This window comes from Protopterus annectens, chromosome 14.part0, assembly GCF_019279795.1.
Source record: "Protopterus annectens isolate FY-2018-M chromosome 14.part0, PAN1.0, whole genome shotgun sequence".
NCBI classification, from domain to species: domain Eukaryota; kingdom Metazoa; phylum Chordata; order Ceratodontiformes; family Protopteridae; genus Protopterus; species Protopterus annectens.
The window spans coordinates 154,214,727-154,233,126 of NC_056748.1; the positions used below are offsets into that span (position 1 = coordinate 154,214,727).

At 40.8% G+C, this 18,400-nt stretch overlaps 1 protein-coding gene across 30 annotated transcripts in view; it reads left to right on the forward strand.

The window, feature by feature from the left end:
- Positions 1 to 18,400, forward strand: part of ABLIM1 (actin binding LIM protein 1) — a 2,317,257-nt gene that overhangs the window by 1,874,093 nt on the left and 424,764 nt on the right. The gene's annotated exons all lie outside the window — the stretch shown is intronic.

Below are 18,400 nucleotides of genomic sequence, written 5' to 3' on the forward strand. Positions count from 1 at the left end.
CTACAAGCAGATCAATTTCACTATTATAAAATAAGCACAACTTCACTGTATAAGGTGTAGTACAGTGGTGTAGGGGCAAGAATGTACAGTCTTCTTTATAGTATTTGGTGTTTTTGAGGTATTTGAGTTTCTAATGTTTCAGTGTTTTGAAAATTTGGGGTTTTGGTCTCAATCAAGTGTCGTTCAATATTTTGGTAATTCAGTTATTAAAAGTAGATGTGTATACATATATATATATATATATATATATTATATATATATATATATATATTATATATATATATATATATATATATATATATACGTATATACAGGTCCCCTACAGATGATCGAAATCCCAAAAAGTCAACTTTCATATGGCCAAGACCATATGATCGACTTTTGGAATTTCGAACGTTCAGAATGGACATCTCCGTATAGTGCGGAATGGGAAGATTTCCATCTTCTGCACTGTAGTGTAATCTTAGAGTTGGTATATTTAAATTGCAGGTGGGTGTGGTGGGCGCATGTAGGTAAGTTTTTGCTTTGTGTTTTTTTTTTTAAACCATATTCGAAATTCCAAAAGTCAATCATATGGTCTCGGCCATATGAAAGTTGGCTTTTTGGGATTTCGATCATGTATAGTAGACCTGTATATACATATGTACGTACATATATAGATATAGATACACAAACATAAACACACACACATACTTACATATGTTTAATTTCATCAACAAAAACAACTGTGGCACGTTTTGTTGAAAATTCATTTAGTCAAAACCGCATTTCATTGAAACACATGTCACTGAAAATGTTCATATACACTAAATATACCTCCAAAAGCTTTTTTTTTGGGGGGGAGGGGATGATCAAGACACCAGCACCCCCAGTCTCCCATAACAGAAATATACTAACTTCACAGTCTCAGAACTGCGGGGAAAAGAAGACTGTTTATCACTGAATTACTAATGGTACACATACACAAACTTCTACAGATAGACGTACAACATAACAATGGGCATTAGCAAGGTTCACATACTGACCATCACTAATTTACACTGTAATTCCTATGCTCCAAAGCAACACCAACAGTCATTTCTATGCAGTTAAACAGTTTTCAATGGTGTATATTTTCTACAAAATGAGTTTTTGATAAAAAATACTTTTACATTAAAAAAATAAAAAATGCAGGGCCAAAAGCATTTGTATTTTTGACCAATTATGTTTGCGATGAACCAAAATCATAGTTATTATGCAGCATGTATGTATTGTACATACATCAGTAAACTTATGTAAGGGCAATCATGTACTTAGAGCATTAAGTATAAGTGTAAGAGATGGAAATGACTTGGAATTTATGTTTAGCTGTGTACTTTTGTCCATTTTGCTTAGTTAATCATCAGAGACGTTTGTAGAGGTCTGTAGTTGCACTGCAAGCAGAAAATAGACAGGAAAGACAGCTACGTGTTACTGGGTGAGAGAGAGAAACATTTTGTGGCTGGCATTTGAAGGAGGTGCCATCTTGCATTCATTTTAGACTATTTGGTAACATATTCCATTGTTTAGTTACATATGAACTTGGTGTTATACCACCATATTTATTGCCTGTTTTGTTTACAGTTGGTAGACATCTGTTTGATGAAAGTAGCTGTCTTGGTGCGGTATACCAGTTTAGTCTGGGTGTGAGGTCATGGTGCAGTTTGGTACAGAGCAGCTTATGAATGATTGTTAGATGGTATCACACAACATCCAGGTTCCTTTTAGGACTCCGAATGCTTGAAATGTCGAATGTCATATGGTAGACACCATATGATTGACATTTCAAGAGTTCGAAGGTTAAACGTAATGGCGCCGTTCAGTGCAGAATGGGAGAATTTCCCTTTTCTGCACTGAAGTGCGATCTCGGAGTTAGTATATTTAAGTAGAGGGGGTGGGGGGTGCAGGGGTGCTTGCCCCCCCCCCCGTCTGCACCGTTAAGGTAAGATTTTTTTTTTTTTTTTATTATATATTCGAACATTTAAACTTCAATCATATGTTGTTGAACATATGGGATTTAAAGTTTAGAAAGTTTGAATATATAATATAGACCCCAACATCCAGTATAGGTTCTGCAAGCTAAGGCACTGGTGTGAGTAGCTTGGCTTGTCTGTAGTGAATTAGTAACCAGATTGGCTAAGTTTTTGTTTTCCATTGCAGAGACACCATAGAATATTTTATTCCCCTGTCTTACAGGTTCATAGTTCGTATGCACTTGCTAGGTTAGTGATGTGTGCGGATCTTGGGAAGCCGAGCTCTGCATTCACTTAGTAGTTATTAGCCCTTATATTTTGCAATATGAATCTCCAAAGATGGCCTGAACGAGTATATGTTGGGGTAATTACGTTTTCCCTCTCCATAAGGCCCATCAATACTAAACTAGGGGTGAATTTGCAGTTAGCCATCCATTCAGCCAAGTTACATCTGATTAGAGTTAGAGAAGTATTTTAATTAAATGGATGGTTTCAGACGGTCTGTATAGTTTTATGATTAAAGCTCTTGATTTTAAATGGATGGTTTCACATGGCCTGTATAGTTTTATGATTAAAGCTCTTGATTTTGTTTAGTGAGGAAGGGTTGATGTCATTCCAGCTGTGACAAGTGTTTTGACAAGTACATACAGAAAAGGGCATTATTCTCAATGATTGACCAAATGGGTGCTGATTGCAGAGGAACTATTCCATCCCCAGATCTGGATGTTATACCCTTAGATGTAAACTGTGCGATGAAAAAGGACTTTCTTATAATAGTGGATACATGGTGATCAAAGGACAGTTCATTGTCAACATAGTTACTCAGATCTTTAACTATGGGATTGATTTTCAGTGGGGTGTTGTCAATGTGATAGTTGTAAAAGGCATAATGCTTGCTGAAGAATTCAGTTATACATTTCTTGGCATTTAGTTTCACTACGTAGTTTTGGCACCAACTGTTTATTTGGGACAGACCCTTTTGAAGGATCCTGGTGTCATCAGGTGAGATTATGAGAGCCCAAAGTTTGCAATCATCTGCAAAACTAATCAGCCACAACTTTTTATATTAGATTTGACCTCTTAGAAGTAAATGTTAAAGGAAAGTGACCTCAAGGACTGAACCCTGCGACACTTCAAGTGACAGTATTTTGGATCATAGGATCACAGGAAGTTACTAGGCTATTAGCCCTGAGGCCCTTACAAGCCTAGCCAAGAATTTAGCCCATGTTCCAACAAGTCAGCACCCTATGTCACTGTCCAGCAGGGACATAGATGGAATCCCAGGGGTGTGTATTCTGTTCTCCATCCAATTATCCAGGTTGCGCTTAAAAAGGTTTAATGAGGTAATCTGCTTTACGTGGAGAAGGAGTCTATTCCACAAAAGGGGGGAGTCTCTGGGACACAAATATATCCTGCCAACAAGTCCTATTGATGTCACAGACAAGGTTGTGGTCTTGTGTGTGGGTTGCTTGAGTAGACCTTGACTTGCGGATATGCAGCAGTCCCATCAGGGTGGGGTCTGAGACCACTTTGTATGCCAGACAGTGATCACTGCTGAGGAGTCTGTAGGAGACTGAGTAGAGGGACAGGGCTTTTAGCCTATCTGTGTAGGGTAGGTGTTTGAGGCCCTGGCTTCTCCAGGTGAGGAATCTTTGTGGTCTCTCCAGCTGCTGCATGTGCTTTGCGAGATACTTGCCGAAATGGGCATTGTATTCAGTGATCGGTATTATAAGGGAAGAATACAGGGATGTTATGACTACCTTGTCCCTGGATGAGATACCCTTACTAATGAGGTGGGCCATGTAGAGGGCTTTCCATACAACGGAGGCAGTATGGTGGTCAAAAATTAGTTTGCTGTCAACCTGGGTTCCCAAGCCCCTCACGACTGATTGCGTGCTTAGTGCCTTATTATCAATGTGATAATTTGGGGGAACGTCATTTTCCCCAAAAGGGATGATGATGCATTTTTGGCATTCAGCATGAGGCCATGTTTCTGGCACCAGCCATTTGTTTGGGTGAAACCCTCTTGGAGGAAGTCCACATTACTAGGGGAATTGATGACAGCACCCAGCTTGCAGTCACCTGCAAACTCTGTCACCCATAGCCCACTAGATTTGGCATGCACCTCTGAGAAGTATATCCCAAACAGCAGAGGCCCCAAGACTGATCCCTGGGGTACACCGCTTATTACAGGTCTACTACTTGAGGTGGCTTCCCCTATTTTGACTAGGTGGTGTGAATGACCTGAGACGTACCTCCCTGGACTACATGAAAAGAGACATAGAGGAGCTCTCTGAGCATGTAGCCCAGGCCGGTATGACCCTGACCTTGAATAGCGTCTTACCCTCACCAAGAATGATGCCACAATATGAAGACAAGATGATCAATTTCAACAATTGGCTTAAGTATTGGTGTCATTCAAAGGGGATCCAATGCCTGTCAGCCTGGGATGACATGCTCGACAAGCCACGATGCTTCGCTAGGGATGGCTTACACCTGTCACCCTTGGGCTTTCGGATATTGGCAAAGGCTCTTGCTAACCCCATAGTGCCTTTTTTAGGCAAGGCTCAAAAGACAAACCCACCTCCATAGGTATCACAAAGGATAAGAAACTAAGAGTAATGCTACTTAATGCCAGAAGTCTAAACCTCAAGATGCATGCACTCGAAACTCTCCTTAGCATGGAGAACATCGATATCTGTGCAGTAGCAGAAACCTGGTTCAAGGCTCCCAAGAGCACCCCAGCACTACCAGGTTATACCTCATACCATGCTTTTCGGCCCCAAAACTTGGACCGAACCACAAAAGGAGGGGGAATATCAATATTCGTCAAAGATACCCACACCTCCAGATTGGTGGCACAGCACAAAGCATCAGAGACTATCCATGTGCAACTAACAGTGGGTAAAACTGCCTTCCAGTTTATAGCCTGCTACAGACCACCCTCCCAAACCTAGGAACCCCACTCGGCCTTCCTGAAAACACTGGAAAATATGGAGGTATCTCCAAACACCATTATATTGGGTGACTTCAACTACCCAAACATAGACTGGGAGCATTACTCTAGCTCCAACACCCTAGCCCAAAGGTTCCTAGAATTTATAAACTCAAATGCTATGGAACAACTTGTTACCACTCCCACAAGAGGGGAAAACATACTGGACCTGATCATCACCAACATGGGGACTCATGCTCCAGACCAGAAGTGTATCCCTCACTGGTAAGATCAGACCATAAACTAATCTCACTGGATATTCACAACCCGGACCCCACACCCTGCCCAGAAAACCACAGTGAAAAACTTCTTTAAAGCAAATTTCACACTCCTCAAAACCGAGGTGGAATCCTTCAAAGCCCCCGGGCCTGTGGAAAATACGGCCCAGGCCACAGAATCCTTTATAAACGCATTCTATGAACACCTTCAGGAATGCATGGATCATGCAATCCCAAATAAAACCAAGACCCAATCCTCCAAAGGCAGACGTCCTGTCTGGTGGACCCCAGCCATAAACAAACTATACAATAGAAGGAGGAAGCTACTACATGATAGAGCAAAATCCCAAAAAGGGAAGGCATCTCTAATCAATATTAGCAAAAAACTACGGGCACTCATAAAATCGTCTAAGGCCAGCTTCGAGAGAAAAATTGCACAGGACACTAAGGATAATCACAAGGCTTTCTTTAGTTATGTTAGGAACCTGGGTGGGAATTCACAGATATGCTCAGAATTAGTCCAAAATGACAAAAAATACACCGAACCCACAGACATTGCCAACATCCTAGCTGACAGGTTCAGCACAAACTTCTCCCCCTCCCACCAAAAGGGCAAATATCTATCCCAGCAGAGTGCTGCCCCCCTGACATCTCAGATGCTCAGGTAAGAGCCGCCCTCTCCAAAGCAAAAAACACAGCATCAATGGTACCAGACGGTGTCCCGGGCTGCGTCCTACATGAACTCCAAGAAGAGCTAAACCCAAACATAAAACTACTGTTCAATCTCAGCCTTACTACAGGATATGTACCCAAAGAGTGGCGTACAGCAACAGTGGTCCCTCTCCACAAAGGTGGTGCCTTAACGGATCCTGGAAACTATCTCCCCATAAGCCTGACTAGCTTGGTCTGCAAAGCTATGGAAAGGATCATCATGGACCTCATAAATAAAGATATTGGGGACTTACAGACACTGGATCCTACCCAGTTTGGCTTTGTTAAGGGCAGATCCTGCCTCTTAAACCTGATCGATTTTTTTGAAACAGTCAATAAGGCCATTGACGAGGGGAAGGTGGTCCACACAGTCTACCTGGACCTCGCAAAAGCCTTCGATACAATACCCCACTCGGGCATTATAGATAAGCTCACCAGCTTAAATATAAACCCCTATGTCACTAGATGGGTTGCAAACTGGCTCAAGGACAGAACCCACATGGTTAAAATTGCTGGAGCCATGTCAGACTCCAAACCAGTTACAAATGGTGTCCCACAAGGCTCAGTCCTGGGACCTCTCTTGTTCGGTATATATTTCTCAGAGGTACAGGCCAACATGGAAGACCAAGTTCGCAGATGACTGCAAACTGGGCACCATAACCGACTCTCCAGCCGACACAAGCATCCTCCAAAAGGGCCTCATAGAAACAGACAACTGGTGCCAGAGCCATGGCCTCAAGCTAAACGCCAAAAAGTGTATAGTCATCCCCTTTGGCAAAAACAAAGTGCCCACAAATTACCTCATAGGTGGTAATCCATTAAGTACGGAAGAAGTAATTAGGGACCTGGGGACCCAAGTTGATAGCAATCTCTCATTTGACAACCACGTGGCCAAAGTGGTTAAAAAAACATTTTATATAGCCCACCTAATCATGAAGGGATTCACATATAGATTAGGGGAGGTCATCGTGCCTCTTTACTCATCCCTCATCAGGCCTATAATTGAGTACAATACCCCTTTTGGGATGTACCTTACCAGACACCTGCAGCAACTGGAAAGACCCCAAAAGTACCTCACCAAGAGGATCAAAGGGCTCAAACAGATGCCATATGCTGCCCGGTTAAAGAAACTCCAGCTCTGCTCAGTGGCATACTGCCTGCTCAGAGGCGATCTGTGCCTGACGTATAAAGCCATGTCCAACCCGGAATTAATGGACATGCTGCACCTCAGAAAATCCAAATCCCATCGAGCTACGCGCTCGAGAGACTTGAACCTCAGCACTGAAATAAATAGGACATGCTGGAGGGACAGATTCATAACCCAGAGGCTCCCTTCACTCTGGAATAAAATCCCAGTCCAGGTTAGGCAGAGTCCCTCATTGACTCTCTTCAAGAGGAATCTTGATTAGTGGATGGGAGATCGTAGGTTTACCCCGGGTATCACTTCTGTGTCACTGTTAGACAGAGGCACAGTATACTAACCTCGAAAAAGGGCATAGCAAAATTAATTTAAAATGGGTGGTGAAAGCCAAACACACTCTGGCTAGGCTTATAAATGCCCTAGGGCAGATAGCCTAGTATGAACCTATGAACCTAAGTAGAGATACCCATCTTTACTTCCTGTTTCCTGTTTGTGATCCAATTTGCTATCCCATGAGTTGCATAAGTGTTGGGAGAGTTTATCTATGATACGCGAGTGTGGATAGAGTTGAACATATTTGCAAGGTCCAGTTAGACAGTGTGCACTCATTTGCTCTCACTCATTGCCTCAGTAGCTCTTTCAAATATGTCAACCAGGTTAAGTAGACAGGATGTGCCCTTGACATATCCAAACTGGGATGGGTTAAGAATTTGTAGGTCATCTATATCCATATTTATTAGTTGCATAATGATCCTTTCCATCAGGTAAGTCTGGTCAGTCTTGTGGGTGTGTAATTATGTGAGTCGATTGTATTCTCACCTTTGTGCAGTGGAGTTACTGTTGCTGTCCTCCATTCATCTGGTACAAAACCTCTTTCAAGGCTAATGTTCTTACTGCTGACAGTAGGTTGTTGTTTATCCTCTACAGTTCAACAGGCTTCAGCTCTGTTATTACATTTCTAGTGTTCTGTTGGAAAAAGAGGTTACAATCAAGTGTTATCCCAACATATTTTCAGTGTTGTGGAACTATTTTTTATTTATTTTTATTTATATGTTGTTGACCAAGTTAGTCCGCTTCCCTATTAAATAAGCAAATGTTCAATGTATCGAACGTCGCTTTATCGACAGCTAAATGTTGAATAGTCCAAATCCCGAACAAACTAAACAGTAATTTTTTTACTAGGGAAAAAATTTCTGGTCCACAAAAAAAAAGTCCAAATATAAAATAAAGTGTGATGGGGGTCTGTGCACCCCGTCCTCCCCTACTTAAATATACCAACTCTGAGATCGCACCACAGTGGAGAAAATGGCAAAGTCCCTAAAACGGCCCAGTGATTTTTTTCCTTAGGAAAAAAATTGCTGCTCCGTTTGTTAGGGATTTGGCCTTTTCAACATTTAGCTGTCGACAAAGCAACGTTCAAAACATTGAACATTCGCTTTAATAATAGGGAACCTTTAGTCCCACTAGGCCTGTGGCCTCTTTTCAGGGGAGACAAAAGATGGTAGAGCAGTCTTGGAAGTGGATCTAGCAAGAGAGAAGTTGTTTGTTTCTTTTGTGAGTTAATTTTTGTTGCTGTTGAAGAGTATTATATTGGTTTCTCATTCATTTAGGGTTATCTTGTTTATATTGAGCCACATCTGTAATATACTGAGAGCTTGTGTGCTCGCCTTCAGTTTAGTTATATTGTCTGCACTATGAATGATGGTAGAATCATTAACACTCTATGTTAGGGTGGTTCCATTTGTGGGGTGGTTCATATTGTTGGTAAATGAGGTGAAGAAAAGGGGGGGGGTCAGGAGTGATCCCTGGGGGATTCCATTACTGATAATCATTCCGTTAGATAAAATGTTACACTAACTGACATATTGTTTTCTTCTGCTGCAGTCTGATTTAAACCAGCCTAAAACAGAGTAGATGCATCTGAATTTACCAAATCAAATGTTTTGCTGTAGTCTAGCATGAGGGCAGAAGAAGATTCCTTTTATCACAGCTTGTCATTACTTCCTGTACACATTTTAATAATGCTGTTGGAGTGCTGCAATCAGTCCTGAGTTAATGCTGAGTTCTTGTACTGATGTAGTTGGCTGTCATATGATGAGTAAATTGGACTTAAAATGCTGTCGTTTTTGACACTGTATGATTCGTCATTCTTGAACAAACGTATTAGTTTGAGTGCTTCCAGAGAGCAGAATCTTTGAACATACATTCATCTGTACTTCCAGAAACTTGGCAAGAGCATAAAACTCTTGACCAGCCAGGGTGGTGGCTTCAATGTCCTCTGGCTGTTGCCCCCACCAGCAACATATTCTTAGGAGGGCCTTTAGGTAACATTCCACTGTGGGCAGTGCACCTCATACCATGGGGTGATGTGGGTTGCTATAGTAACCTTCCACTGTGGGCAGTGCACCTCATACCACGGGGTGGTGTGGGTTGCTATAGTAACCTTCCACTGTGGGCAGTGCACCTCATTCCACGGGGTGATGTGGGTTGCTATAGTAATCTTCCACTGTGGGCAGTGCACCTCATACCACGGGGTGATGTGGGTTGCTATAGTAACCTTCCACAGTGGGCAGTGCACCTCATACCACGGGGTGGTGTGGGTTGCTATAGTAGCCTTCCACTGTGGCAGTGCACCTCATTCCACGGGGTGATGTGGGTTGCTATAGTAATCTTCCACTGTGGGCAGTGCACCTCATACCACGGGGTGATGTGGGTTGCTGTAGTCTGTAGAATGGGGGAAGAAAATGAGCTAATTGACTAATGAATGGGAGGGGGATGATGGTTCAGTCATTAGTCCAGACTGTGATCTGTAAGTGGGGTATAAGCAACTAGCAGCCTAAATGTCAGAACTATAACATCAATAGAACAAAACTGTAAAATGAAACAAAACCAAATAAGCATTTTTGAATGTGTGGCAAAATGTATTTATTTTCTGTTTGTTAAATGTGTAGGTAGACTGATTCAAATACCCTTGTCAGCCACAAACTTGGCCCAGAAGGGCAAAAGATAACAGGATAATCACAGAATTGTTCAGTTATACATGTACAAAAGACAGCAAGAGAAACGTTCATGGAGACTTCTGGTGCTGTAAACACAAAGGCTCTGCATGGATGGTTTTGAATCTGTAATCAGCCTAAGCAGTATGACTTTGGAAGGAAACCGAAGTCTAGGGAGGAACTGGGTACACAGAAGAGACCCACACACACGGTGAGGATGTGTCAATTCTGCAGATAAATCCACACAGATTGTAGTGGGAGATTAAGCTTGAACTTCAGACCACTGAGCTGTGAGAAGAAACACTAACCCCTTTGTCAGCCTGACACTTCTTTAGCTGGTAGTGCATTTACGGCTGTACCTACTTCATTGTTTTATTCTAGTGTTTCATAATTGGATGTTGTCCCACTGTACCAAAAACATGCGCTGCCACTAAGCTGTCATCGTGTTGCAATGCTCAGTTTCCATTCAGCTTAACTTTAATAAGCACATAAACTCCTTTCTAATCTCTGGACTCGATTGTACCAGTCAGGACTGCAGACACCACATTTAAAAACTGTTATGTCTTCTGCAAGACTGCACATTAAAATGTACAAATCAAACAGGCACACAATCTTTTTCCCTTATTTCAATTTAATATTGTTCATTCAACATCTTAACAGCTAGTAGTAGCATAGCTAGGGTGCGGCGAACAGGATAGCTGCCCGGGGTGCAAAGTGTTAGGGGGCGGGATAAGCCATTTGATCCTGATCACTCTTTAGTGCAGAAATGAAAAAAAATGTGTGTGTGTGTGTGTTTTTAACTTAAAACCTGAGTGCTGTAGAGCTCCATGTGGTCTAAACTGTAACAACTGCTTGCTCTAGTCTACATTAAGAAAAAAAATGATTTATTTCCTTTTTTATTTAAAATCTGAGTGCTGTAGCTCTGTATGTGTTGTATAAAGTGTAGCAACTAGTAAGCAGTTTGCCATAGATAGAAAGAAAAAAAAATAATAACTTAAAACCTGAGTGCTATACCTGGTCAAGCAACTTTGTATCAAGCAGTTTGCTATAGTTTAAAAGAAAAAAGTTGTTTTTTTAGCTAAAATTTGAGGAAGGAATGTCAGTAGCAGGGTGCAGAAGTGGGACCTGATTGGCCCCTACATTTCAGGAGTCCCACATATCTGATAACAGACTTTTTTATTAAATGACTCCTCATCTAAGGAGGGGCAGGAGTGGGATGCAGAAGCAAGATTTGGTTGTCTGTGTGGCTGCCATGTTTCAGGAGGATCATCCACCAGATCACAGACCTTTGTTGGAGGGACACAATATCAAGCAATGTCTCAGGGCACTGCATGAGCCAGCTAAGCCTCTGACAGCCAGAGTAGGAATTTCAGTAATGCACCATAGTACACACAGTATACTTTAAAAATACTTAGAATTTAGAAAAAAACACAAGATTTGCTAAAAGGAACATTATGTGATGCAAATGCATATAGATTGCTTAACAGTGATCTAGAGAGAAAATGCCCCCAGACTCCAAAATAGCTCACTGTCAGAGCAAAGTATCACACCATCTTCACAAACACTGGAAGAATATTTGTATACTCAGTGTTGTATCTTAGCATGAGTGTAACATCTTTTGGAGTCTAGCCCACGGCCTACATATGGATCAGTCCTTCTCAAGCAACAGAGATGAATGTGGTGTATACATTTATTTTTCTTTGGAAGAATGTTACGGAGTCATTTTCTACTTGGGTACATATCAGTGTAAACTGAAAATAAATACAATGATGTACATGTGTCTTTCAGAGGGGGGGCTTCATCTCCTGCACATTACCACATATGGGGCTTGCACCCTCTACATCCCTGCTACTTATCACTTGTATTTCAGAGTAAGGGAAATCTCTGAAATACTGCTGTCTCAGAATTAGTATATATTAAAACACAGATAGAGCTTCACACTCGTAATGCAAAGTTTTGCAATGGTCCCCTACAGATCAGCACAAAGTTAATTTTCAGTGGTAGAACTCTTTCCATGATGACTATAATTGCTGTTGTTTTTGCATACCTTTTTATGGCTTACCTTTTGGAAACTTAACATTATTAGCATATACAAATAAATATTGTATCTGGATTAATGTGACTTTCACCTCTCATTCTGATTAATGCACAACACTTCTTTTATTTCAGTAGCAATTTAGCTTCTGTCCAGTGTCTTCTCCTCATCTTCCGGCCAGCAGTTGTGCATTTACATTCATTCTTTTTAAAATTTCCTGCAACATTTTTTCTGTTTAGTAAGGAAGGTATCAGGATCTTTCACTCTTCAGGTATCTGAATAAATTATTATTATTTAATGTATCTTCAGCTGTCTGGTTTCTGCCCAAACATAAATAATTTGTGCATTTATGTTAAAATACTGTGACTGTCAATTTTTTAGGTCATATGCACCATTTACAGGTTGATATTTGGATATTCAAACGATGGCTGCCCACATAATTCATGTTTTTTGGATGTTTTGCTGAATGCAGGCTGCTACAGTGGTGATTTTCCTCCCCTTATCTCTAAGGTACAATGACCTTGTAAAGTATTGTATTAATTACAGAGGTAAAGAAAGCTTTGCTTCCTTGTAAAGTATTGTATTAATTACAGAGGTAAAGAAAGCTTTGCTTCCTTGTAAAGTATTGTATTAATTACAGAGGTAAAGAAAGCTTTGCTTCCTTGTAAAGTATTGTATTAATTACAGAGGTAAAGAAAGCTTTGCTTCCTTGTAAAGTATTGTATTAATTACAGAGGTAAAGAAAGCTTTGCTTCCTTGTAAAATATTGTATTAATTACAGAGGTAAAGAAAGCTTTGCTTCCTTGTAAAGTATTGTATTAATTACAGAGGTAAAGAAAGCTTTGCTTCCTTGTAAAGTATTGTATTAATTACAGAGGTAAAGAAAGCTTTGCTTCCTTGTAAAGTATTGTATTAATTACAGAGGTAAAGAAAGCTTTGCTTCCTTGTAAAGTATTGTATTAATTACAGAGGTAAAGAAAGCTTTGCTTCCTTGTAAAGTATTGTATTAATTACAGAGGTAAAGAAAGCTTTGCTTCCAAAAGCAAAAATGGCTGCATTCAAAGTTAATATTGAGTAAACCTATTAAGACAGTGATTAAGACCGTGATAGCAAGCAAACTGGATTTTTGAATAAAATTAAAAGTAGCTTAAACCTGTTACTGCTCTAAAGAGGGGGTAAAAGACTTGATTAGCATATTTGCATTTCTCCATCTATCCAGTGGTAGTTGTTAACCTGATTTTAGCTCCGGATAAGAAGAAGCACTTTATTACTAGAGTTATTTGCCTGATTTTGCTACGTTATGATTCATAGCAATGAGCATGGTCCTAAACATATGACTGCATGCTGTAAATATTTAGTGAGTAGGCCCTTCAGAATATGTGTACATTTACAAAATAATAATGTTTAACTGAAAATTAATGAAACTAAGTTATATATTCAGAAAATTGTCTTGCACCTGGCAAGTTACATGCATGTACAACTGATGGCATCCACTGCAAACATAGATGCATGGTTGGGTGACCCTAAACAGGATAAACAGGAAAAAGAACACGTGGTCAGTTACTCTTAGTGAGAAAGGGCAATGCTGAAGATGAAAGGTGTGCTAGAATGTGCAGAGACACGTAAATTCAGTAAATACCAAGGTCTTCATTTCATTGTGCAGGGTACTAGTAAGGCTGCCTCAGGTTTAATGTGTCCACAGGGTGTAGAAGCTTTGGTTAAGAGGGATACAGTGTGCAACTGTCAAAATGAGGAGGAGAATGCAGGAATGTGGGTATGAAAGGAGACGTTAACATCTGGGAATGGATATGATAAATGAAGACAGAGAAGAGGTGATGCGTTCTGGATACAGAACATTGTTATGGGCACATGGCAGGATGTTTGGCATTGAAAATAAAGGCAGGGCAGAAGGGACAAGAGGGACCTGGAAACTGGTTACATTCAAAGTAAATTTAAAGTAACAGTACTTTACTGCAGATGTGTCATGGGTCCTGAAATATGCTGCCCTATATTGGTATGGCATAAGTTATCAGATGGTTTTAAAGATATATGCAGCAGAAAATGCAAAACACTGTACAATGCTTAGAGGGGGCATCTTCTCACAGGATCCATTGCAAACTAATCAGATCTTAGGTCACTTCATCAACATTGTAGTCTGTTCACATAGTCATTATCAGAATACTCTTTATTCCTTCCAGTTTCTCACTTACAGGTTTTAGAGATTTTCTATTTTAGTATAGTTAGTTAGTTAGTTAGTTAGTTAAAAAGGTGAGGTGGGATGGCACAAAACCCATCTCAGCTGCTACCTGGACCATAAGACAGTACAGGACAAAAATAGTCCCACAAAAATACAAATAATACAACATTCCCTTATCCATTTTCTTGGTGATAGTTCTCATAAAAAAATAGTGGTACAAGTATATTTGTGGTACAGTTTCTTTATCTATTTAGTTGCTTATTTCTGTTGATTATTTTGTTTATAGTAGGTATTTGGACGTTATACATTTTAACATTGTTAATGATGCTTTGCTAAAGACACCTAAATAAAGCTGAAGTTATGTCAATGCTGAGACAGAATAAATAGTAAAACATGGCTGTGGATTTAGGGAATATTGTTCACCTAATACTGGGCCTAGCTATTTAGTATAGGTCCTAGTAATCTTGGTTGTTATGTAGTAGCCCTATTATTCAAGTAGGCTGCAGTTATATGCGAATCACATCACTTGATATGACCCATCCTTTCACTACCTATGAGGCCACATAATTTGGTATGCCTCATTCTGTCCCTACCTATGAGACCACATCACTTGGTATGTCCTATCCTGTCACTACCTATGAGACCACATCACTTGGTATTTCCCATCCTGTCACTACCTATGAGACCACATCACTTGGTATTTCCCATTCTTTCACTACCTATGAAACCAAATCACTTGGTAAGTCCCATTCTTTCACTACCTATGAGACCATATCACTTGGTATTTCCCATCCTGTCACTACCTATGAGACCACATCACTTGGTATTTCCCATTCTTTCACTACCTATGAAACCAAATCACTTGGTAAGTCCCATTCTTTCATTACCTATGAGACCACATCACTTGGTATTTCCCATCCTGTCACTACCTATGAGACCACATCACTTGGTATTTCCCATTCTTTCACTACCTATGAAACCAAATCACTTGGTAAGTCCCATCCTTTCATTACCTATGAGACCACATCACTTGGTATGTCCTATCCTGTCACTACCTATGAGACCACATCACTTGGTATTTCCCATCCTGTCACTACCTATGAGACCAAATCACTTGGTAAGTCCCATTCTTTCACTACCTATGAGACCATATCACTTGGTATGCCCCTTTCTCTCATTACCTATAAGACAAAATCACTTATGTCCCATCCATTCACTACTGAGAAGACCACATCACTTAGTGCCACTGCCATCTTTCCACTGAACTCCACTGACATACAACAGACTTGAAATCATGTTTGAATGTTTGGTGATCCAGTGTTTTAAGTGATGAATTTGGACATGTGGAATAATTCCCTTAGCCTTTAACTGATAGATTTATTATTAGCCAGAGGCATTCAGCTTTACTGCATCTTGAGCCAGGCTACTATTTTCCATTTGTCTGAGAAACCACCACTAAAATTTTGGAATCTGAACTGCCTAAATTGATAAAAATCTCAAATAATATAATTTGGCAAATTATATATTCAGAATTACATGCATTTTTCCTTATGTTTGCCATGTATACTGTAGCCTGTTTTCTTTAATGTCCTCTGCTTAGAATCTTCTGTTTACTTACAGAACAAATGAAAGTGAGCCACGGCTACATTTTACCTCCCAGTGAAGTGGACCCCCCCATCCGTTGTGGAAGGAAAACCTAGTTAAAAGTTTTTGCCCCCCCCCCCCGAGCTGAATGTCAGCTACCCCTGAAAGACTGTCCTTATTCACTGGGTCTAATGACTCCCAACAAGCCTTCCCATACTTAACCAGCTCATATTTGAGGCCAGTAAGGGGCAACATCATTTATGTTGCTGACGAGGACTCTAATTCCCTCCTTCATGCACACATATACTGTCTCAGGACAGGGACAGGCAGTGGGCATGTTGGCATGTCATCCCACCTTCTAGGTGACTCAGCCAATGCCCTGCCCCCCCCCCATCTGCATTTCTCAGACCTCCTTTCATACATCAGCCATGAGGTGCACTCATGCCCCCCCCCCCCCCCCCATGATGGGGTCATCCATCCTCCAAACCCAGTGCTTCAGATGCCTGAGCTGCTAATTAATTCCAGGTAATCTGAGACTTAGTCTGGGCTTTATGCCTCTGCTACATGGTGCTGGCCCATTCCTGGAGGTACGACTGCTATTTCCCATTAAGTTCAAAGTAAAGTTGCAGTTGTTGCTTCTTTCCCTCTTTATGTTAAAGTCTAGCCTGCAGTACAAATTAAATTTTATAAAGGTACCTGTACATACTTCCTTTAATCCTGAAGTGTGTCCATCCTGCACATTCAGAAAATGCAAAAAAAAAAAAAAAAACAGTTACATTACCTTGTTTTACAACACTGGCATTGACTGCATTCATGCAATGTATTATGAATGAATGCATCATTGTGTTCATCTCCATGTGTGGTGCAGTGCATTGTTGTCCCATCTGAGATTAAATAAATATGGATTTTAAGTGATATTGTGGTCTTGCATTAAAAATGGTTAGACTTTTTTTAATTTAAAAGACAAGCAGTTAACAGCAGATTGAGACTCTGAGCAGTGAACAGAGTACTTCCTATAGTCAGGGGCACAGGGTTTGATAGTCAAGGGCACAGGGTTTGATAGCCAAGGGCACAGGGTTTGATAGTCAAGGGCACAGGGTTTGATAGTCAGGGGCACAGGGTTTGATAGTCAAGGGCACAGGATTTGATAGTCAAGGGCACAGGGTTTGATAGTCAAGGGCACAGGGTTTGATAGTCAAGGGCACAGGGTTTGATAGTCAAGGGCACAGGGTTTGATTCTTTCCAGCATTGTCTGCTGACTGTGATTCAGCAAATCACTAGATCAGATGGTGTTCCCAAGTCACCCTTATCTCCATTGGGCTTACCCAACTAACAAATTTATAAAGAAAAGATGACTGATTGTATAACGGCACTGTACCATGGCTGCCCTTCAAATAGTACAGTAACAAATGTGTTTGCTTTTGTTCTGTCAGCTTAGTATCAAGGATCTGACCAGGCTTTTATTCAGTTTTTGTTCAATCCATATTCTGTGATTTATTTATTTTTGTTATGCCTGTAAATGCCTAATGTTTAGTTAGTTACCTGTTCAGTGATTTTCTCCAGTAGTGTGTTTGTCTTGTGTAACCACAGCTGAGATAAATACTGAAAGAAAATGGAAAATTTCATGAAAAGCCAAACCAGTATACATTGTGGCTTCAGAATTCACTCCAGGTAGAAAATAAATGCTTAATGAAGTCAGGCTCCAAATCTGACTTCAAACCAGTGAGAAGTGGAGTACCACAGGGTTCAGTCCTGGGACCTCTCCTGTTTGGTATCTACTTCTATGAAGTACAGGCTAACACAGAAGGCCTCTGGCTAACACAGTTTGCAGATGATTGCAAACTAAGAGCCATAATCGAAACTCCTAACGATGTGGATATCCTACAAAAGGGCCTCACTGAGACAGATGCCTGGTGTCAAAACCATGGCTTCAAGTTCAGTGCCAAAAAGTGCATTGTCATCCCCTGTGGTAAAAATTCTGTACCCATGAACTACCACATAGGCGGCAGTCTACTTAACACCGAATGTTTGATAAGAGTCCTTGGGACCCAGGTGGACAGTAATCTCTCCTTTGATAATCACATCGCCACAGTAGTCAGGAAATCCTTCTACATGGCACACCTCATCACAAAAGGATTCTCATCCAGGAAAAAAAGAGGTCATTTTTCCCCTCTACTCGACACTCATTAGACCCTTTATAGAGTACAACGCCCCTTTAGGAATGTACCTCACAAGACATCTGCAGCAGCTGGAAAGGCCACAGAACCACCTCACAAAGAGGATTACTGGTCTCAAACAGATGCCCTACAGTGACTGTCTCAAAAAACTCTAGCTTTACTCCATAGCATATCACCTAATCCGAGGTGATCTCTGCCTAAAATAAAAAGCTATGTCAAACCCAGAACTCTTGGACATGCTACACCTAAAGAAATCCCAATCCCTCTGAGCTGCACTCTCTCGGGACCTAAACCTTGTCACCACAATAAACAGGACATGCTGGAGGGATAGATTCCTGTCTCAGAGACTTCCCAT